The 8,011-nt window shown below is 36.7% G+C and overlaps 1 long non-coding RNA gene across 1 annotated transcript; it reads left to right on the top strand.

The window, feature by feature from the left end:
- Positions 1–3,657: 3,657 nt before the first annotated feature.
- LOC124265325 lies at positions 3,658–7,678 on the top strand. The gene is made up of 2 exons (XR_006895417.1): positions 3,658–3,784; positions 7,415–7,678. It is a non-coding gene; the product is annotated as an uncharacterized LOC124265325 (long non-coding RNA).
- The last annotated feature ends 333 nt before the right edge of the window (positions 7,679–8,011 follow it).

Here is an 8,011-nt window from a genome sequence, read left to right on the forward strand (position 1 = left end):
ATGTAGATCATAACAAAGGCTTATGTGTAGATCATGACAAAGGAAGCATGTATGTAGATCATAACAAAAAGCATGTATGTATAACAACGAAGCGTATACAGTCAAGGAAAGGATATGTATGTAGATCATAACAGGAAGCATGTATGTAGATCATAACCAGAAACATGTATGTAAGATCATAACAAAGGAAGCATGTATAAGAACAGAAACATGTACACAGATCCATAACAAAGTATGTATGTAGATCCATAACAGGGGAAACATGTATGTAGATCCATAACAAAGGAAGCATGTATGTAGATCATAACAAGAAACATGCTATGTAGATCATAACAAAGGAAGCATGTATGTAGATCCATAACAAAGGAAGCATGTATGTAGATCATAACAAAGGAAGCATGTATGTAGATCATAACAAAAGAAACATGTATGTAAAGAATCATAACACAAAGGAAGCATGTATGTAGATCATAACAAGGAAGCATGTATGTAAAGATCCATAGCTTAAAGCATGTATGTAAGATCATAACAAAGGAAGGATGTATGTAGATCCTAACAAAGGATGTAGATCATGCTATCGAAGCATCCAAGAAGCATGTATGTAGAATCCATAACAAGGAAGCATGTCTTATAAAAGGAAACATGTATGCAGATCATAACAAGGAAGCATGTATGTAAGATCCATAACAGGAAACATGTATGTAGATCCTGCTGCAAGGATGTATGTAGATCATAACATCGAGGCTTATGTATGTAGATCATAACGAAAGGAAGCATGTATGATAGATCATAAAAGGGGAAGCATGTATGTAGATCATAACAAAGGAAGGATGTATGTAGATCATAACAAGGAATCATGTCATGTAGATCATGAGAGGAAACATGTGTAGATCATAACAAAGGAAACATGTATGTAGATGAACAAGGAAGCATGTAAGTAGATCATAACAAAAGCATGTATAATATCGAAACATGTATGCAGATCATAACAAGGGAATCATGTATATCAGATCACTTAACAAGGAGCATGTATGTAGATCATAACAAAGGAAGCATGTAGATGTGCTGTTTCATCGAGAACATGCATGCAGATCATAACAAAGAAAGCATATATGTAGATCATAACAAGGAAGCATGTATAACAACGAAACATGTATGCTGATCATAACAACGAAACATGTATGTAGATCATAACAAGGAAGCATGTATAACAACGAAACATGTATGCAGATCATAACAAGGAAGCATGTATGTAGATCATAACAAGGAAACATATATGTAGATCATAACAAGGAAGCATGTATGTAGATCATAACAAGGAAGCATGTATGTAGATCATAACAAGGAAGCATGTATGTAGATCATAACAAGGAAGCATGTATGTAGATCATAACAAGGAAGCATGTATGTAGATCATAACAATCGTTAATTAAGGAAGCATGTATATATAGATCGTAATAAAAGGAAGCATGTATAATAAGAAACATGTATGCAGATCATAACAAAGGAAGCATGTATGTAGATCATGACAAAGGAAGCATGTATGTAGAACATAACAAGGAAGCATGTATGTATATCATAACAAGGAAGCATGTATGTAGATCATAACAACAAGAAACATGTATGCAGATCATAACAAAGGAAAGCATGTAAGTAGATCATAACAAAGGAAGCATGTATAAGCACATGGATAACAAGAAACATGTATGCAGATCATAACAGACCAAAGGAAGCATGTATGTAGATCATAACAAGGAAGCATGTATGTAGATCATAACAAGGAAGCATGTATGTAGATCATAACAAGGAAGCATGTATGTAGATCATAACAAGGAAGCATGTATGTAGATCATAACAAGGAAGCATGTATGTAGATCATAACAAGGAAGCATGTATGTAGATCATAACAAGGAAGTATGTATATAGATCGTAATAAGGAAGCATGTATAACAACGAAGCATGTATGCAGATCATAACAAGGAAGCATGTATGTAGATCATAACAAGGAAGCATATATGTAGATCATAACAAGGAAGCATGTATGTATATCATAACAAGGAAGCATGTATGTAGATCATAACAACGGAAACATGTATGCAGATCATAACAAGGAAGCATGTAAGTAGATCATAACAAGGAAGCATGTATAACAACGAAACATGTATGCAGATGATAACAAGGAAGCATGTATGTAGATCATAACAAGGAAGCATGTATGTATATCATAACAAGGAAGCATGTATGTAGATCATAACAACAGGAAACATGTATGCAGATCATAACAAGGAAGCATGTAAGTAGATCATAACAAGGAAGCATGTATAACAACGAAACATGTATGCAGATCATAACAAGGAAGCATGTATGTAGATCATAACAAGGAAGCATGTATGTAGATCATAACAAGGAATCATGTATGTAGATCATAACAAGGAAGCATGTATGTAGATCATAACAAGGAAGCATGTATGTAGATCATAACAAGGAAGCATGTATGTAGATCATAACAAGGAAGTATGTATGTAGATCGTAATAAGGAAGCATGTATGTAGATCACAACACGGAAGAATGTATGTAGATCATAACAAGGAAGCATGTATAACAACGAAACATGTATGCAGATCATAACAAGGAAGCATGTATGTATATCATAACAAGGAAGTATGTATGTAGATCATACCAAGGAAGCATGTATGTAGATCATAACAAGGAAGCATGTATGTTTATCATAACAAGGAAGTATGTATGTATATCATAACAAAACGGTGTAAGTAATCTCGAACCGAAACTCTAACTACAACAAAACCATTTCATGATCATACGAAATGTCACACGGAATGTGTTACAAGTCAGAGTCCATGTTCTGACTGTATCATCAGCATGTCCTTATGAGACTTTGTCATATAGTAGTGAGTGAGTGAGTTTAGTTTTACGCCGCTTTTAGCAATATTCCAGCAATATCACGGCGGAGAACACCAGAAATGGGCTTCACACATTGTACCCACCTAGGGAAGCAAACCCGGGTCTTCGGCGTGATGAGCGACCGCTTTAACCACAAGGCTACCCCACCGCCCTTCTCATATAGCAATGAATCAGGAGCTCGTTAAAAGTTGAACGAAACAGTGGCACCCGTAAAAAATACAAACAAAGCATGCCAACTATTTGCATTAGAAAAACGGAATAAACACACGCTAAGACCATAGGAACATTAATTGTTTACCTGAGGTACAGGTGTTGATCAGTTTTCTCCATAAATCCATCTTCAGCACATAGATGATGTGGTCCATCTGCCATTAGCTAGTATGTTGACATAGATCAACACTGCAACGTCCCAACAAATATACGTCATCCGACACATATATATACTCGGCTGGAGACTGTTTTGTATAAGTGTAGGTATTTCAATGTGCTATGGATAAATACCCCTCAATAGTAGCTGTGTCATGTGTACAAGTTATCATACATGTAATACTAACTTCGTATTACTTCCTCGTTTGTCTGACCCAGACTCGATTATTTACATACCGCCGCCATATAGCTGTAATATTGCTGAGTGCGGCGTAAAACAACAAACCGACCCTGCTTACCGTGCTGTTATGTATTTTATTTTGAATTGCAGATTGAGAATACCCTTAAAATTGCACACTTCATCGAAGAGCAAATTATTTCAAACCTGTCCACAACGGACCCTGAAAAGGTCTGCACAATCCTCCACCAAATGATAGCAGATGTTCCAGAAGTGCCACCGAATTTTTACTACGGCCAAATGGAGGATACATCACCGGTAAGACAAAATGAAAATAAACCAGAACACGTTAAAATTATGTATCTTAAGTTTGGATTTCCTTCGAATTCGTTACATTGGACATACATCTATACACCTTGTACTCGTGTTTTGACATAGAGTGGAATTAGGAGATAAACATCATGTGTTGGCCAATTTCCGGGTGTTATTGAGTATTTAAAGCACGGGAATTCATTTGGAACTGGTAATTCTCGCTTGAGAGCCGCCGAATTTTCCTTAGAATCCATCAAAGCCGCCCTCATCTCCAGCATTTTGTTCCCCGCGACATCCGCTTCGGCCGTACGTCATTTTTAGATTCTGCCATGGTGTTTTACAGGACGATATGCATGAAAAACAGTAACGCTAACTGCAAGCGGCGAACAGCGGACGCCACGGTAATGGAAAGCAACGCCCTCTGGTGCTAACGCAATCAACGGAAGTAACTCTAATAAACCCAAGACACTTAAAGCGCCCAGCAGCTAAAGGGGTGCATCTCTTGTCACCTTACCGTCAAGGAATATTTTAATTATAAAATAATGCTTTAAAGCCCGGGAATTCATTTGGAACAGACGGCGTTAAAATTGCCCAACACATGATGTTTATGGACATTGCAAACACAAAAGTAAACCACATGGATTTTACTGTCTTCACTCATTGACATCGAGTACGGGTACATCAGTGAAGTGTCATCAGCTGGCCTTTTCAGCTGGTTCTCATGGTATCATCTGGAACTGTTCCTGGCGACGTCATTCAAATCACATTGTGGCGAATGACGTCGCCACTGTTGACGACGCAACAATATAATTGTGTGGGATATTTGTACGTGTCAATATGCAGTGAATAGTCTTGCAATTTCCGGCAATCGGATACCATATTTTTCTACCAGTCAGATTAAAGGACACGGTGACTTTTGGTTTACAATATTATATCAATATAAGGCAGCTACATGGATAATGTACACACATACCTATACACCTATTGATCTATGTACCCGTGAAAGAATTGGTCTTCAGTAACCTATGCTTGTTCGTAAGAGGCGACTAACGGGATTGAATGGTAAGTCTCGCTGACTTGACACATGTCACCGTGTTTCACTTGCGGAGACTGATGGACATTCTTTTGATGACTGGATTGTCTGGCTCTATTATTCAGTCCCCGTATAGCTGGAACATTGCTGTGTTAAACAAACAAAACACAATATACTTGGTTTTCTCCACAGCGACAGAATCTTTGAACTTCTTCATAGCAGGCATAATTCAAAATGAACACTTTGGTTTTATCTTAAGTTAGTATCTACACAATCAGTAAAGGCATGATCATGTCACTTGATGTTTTGTTTGCAAACCTTTGTCGATTGGCAGAACTTCTGTGCTGCGTCAGGCATTAAATACTAACTCTTTATACCCAAATTGTGTGATAAGAAGGGGATAAGTGAGAAAGTTAGTTTAAGTTGACACCGACTTCAGCAATATTACAGCAATATCACGCGGGAGACACCAAAAATAGGCTTAGCACATTGCACCCATGTGGAAAAAGTTATATGTTGCTTTTATTGATTTTAGAAAAGCCTTTGATTCAATTGACCGTTCTAAGTTATATAAGCGCTTATTCAAATCTGGTTTACATGGGAAAATGCTAACTGCTGTAATGAGTATTTACAACTCGGTAACAGCTTGTGTTAGAAGTGATAACGGATATACTGAATATTTTGACCGTCCAATTGGTTTAAAGCAAGGTTGTGTTCTTAGCCCTTTATTTATTTATTTTTTTCATTAGTGAATTATCAGACGACATATCTAGATATGGTAAATATGGAGTGCAGTTATTTCCAGACTTATTAGAAATCATGTTACTTATGTTTGCCGATGATGTTGTTCTTATGTCTGATACAATTCCAGGCTTACAGAATCAACTTAATATTCTACATAATAACACTGAATATTCAGGTCTAAAAGGAAACTAAGACAAGACAAATATTGTTGTTTTTAGAAGGGGAGGGCGCTTAGCAAGAAATGAAAAGTGTTTTTTAAATGACCAACCAATAACAACATTAAATACTTATAAATATTTGGGAGTTATATTTTCATCAACATTTAAGATGAGAAATTGCATCAATGATTTAGCACTGAGGGGTAAGCGGGCTTTAATGGAAGTAATAAGTAATTTAAATGGAATTAGAATAGTAGACCCCAGTGTGTATTTTAAGATATTTGATGCGCAGATACAGCCGATATTACTGTATGGGGCAGAAATCTGGGGAATACATAAATTTTAAGAAATTGAAAAGGTTCATCTAACAGCTTGCAAACGTTTTTTGAATGTCAGCCCTCAAACACCTACTGCTATTGTATATGGCGAGTGTGGAAGATATCCTCTCTTTATAAACGCATTGTGTACAACTTTAAAGTATTGATTAAAGGTTATGCATATGCATCAAGATAGAACTCCCTTGAAAGTGTACAAAATGCAAATGTATTACGATAACTGTGGATATAAGACACATGCTTCATATATTAGAGAAATACTTCTTTCACATGGATTTGGTTACGTCTGGATGTCTCAGACAGTTGGTGATGCAGCTTCATTTGTAAATAGATTCAAGACTGTTGCAATCAATATGTTTTTTCAATCATGGAATTGTACATTGAATAACAGTTCACGATACCGTATTTACCGAGAGTTCAAAAGTCTGTTAACTCCAGAAAAATATTTATCATGTATCTTGGACTAAAAGTTTCGAAATATTAGATCAAATTTAGATGTGGGTTATTAAGGTTAAAGTATAATGAGGGAAGATGGTTAAATGTTGAGGTTGCAGAACGTAATTGTCCATTGTGTAAGCTGGGTGTGGAAGATGAGTATCATTTTATTTTTAATGTACTGAATATATCTCCCTTAGATTAAAATACTTGCCATATGTATATCAGGAACAACCAATAAATTTAAGTCCCTGTTATCAACAAATAATGAAACACTTTTAAGAAATTTGTGTAAATATATCTTTCATGCTTATAAAATCAGAGCAATCAAACTCCAATAAATTTTCTTTAAACCACACATTTTTTCCATTTTAAATGTTTATAAAGGTGTGTATATATGTTTATATTAAATATTATATTTATACTGACAAGAAATCTATTTGAACAAATAACACGTGTATTATTGATATGTATGCCCTTTGAAGTGTATCTATATTTGTAAACAAATGTATGTATGTTGTATATGCGCCTGTGGCCTACATACGGAATAAAAAATACTTGACTTGACTTGACACTCATGTGGGAAATCAAACCCCGGTTTTCGGCATGACGAGTGAATGCTGTAACCAATAGGCTACCCGACCGCCCCTGGATGGGGACAAGGGTAGTGTAAGACAGGCTGGCCTGTTTAGCCAACACCTGGTGTCATTACTGTTTTACAGTGGTTCATGCATAGAATTTCCACAGCCATTTTGTCCTCAGCATCATAAATGATCTGTTTCTGAGGACAATCAAGTTATTTATTTTGCCCTATTGTGCTATATTCCCCTTTTTGTGAAGGGAAGGCGGAATCATCCTTCCCAAGGGGTACTGCCTGTGATGTTGCTGATGACCACGTTCTTTAAGTCTTTCTCTTTTGATTTACTTCCAGATTTACATCAAGCAGTGGTGCCTTTTCAGACGCTATGTGTACTTCGAATATTTCCGCCAAGGAATGGACGTGAACGGTGTTAACTTGCTAATAGAAACCAAGCTTAATAAACTTTTAGATGCACTCTGATGATGGACACACAGCCTGATCTGGTCATCCTGAATTGCATTTCTTTCTTTGCTTGGGACCATGGTCCTCGAGCCTGTGTCACACGTGTGTTGAAATGACACAGTTCTCTAAATAAAATGTACTTCTTGTCAATAATCTGACGTTGTGTTTTAATTATTTTAGGCAAATACTTACACAGACAAATATACTAAGTAGTCTACTGTAATAGGAAGATATGGTACGTTTCTCATTCTTGATTCCAAGGGCAATGTGAAGGGATAGTGGTTACAGCGTTTGCTCGTCACGCCGAAGACCCGGGTTCGATTCCACACATGGTGTGAGGCCATTGCTCGTGTCCTTCGCCGTTGTACTGCTGGAATATTGCTAACAGCGACGTAAAACGGAACTAACTAACTCACTCACTCTTAGATTTCCCTTCTTTGACAGTACATGTTTGCTCTCGGTTAAATATAGCTCTAGGAAGACTAC

This window comes from Haliotis rubra, unplaced genomic scaffold (genome assembly GCF_003918875.1).
Source record: "Haliotis rubra isolate DU_JTF1 unplaced genomic scaffold, ASM391887v1 Scf970, whole genome shotgun sequence".
Lineage (NCBI taxonomy): Eukaryota > Metazoa > Mollusca > Gastropoda > Lepetellida > Haliotidae > Haliotis > Haliotis rubra.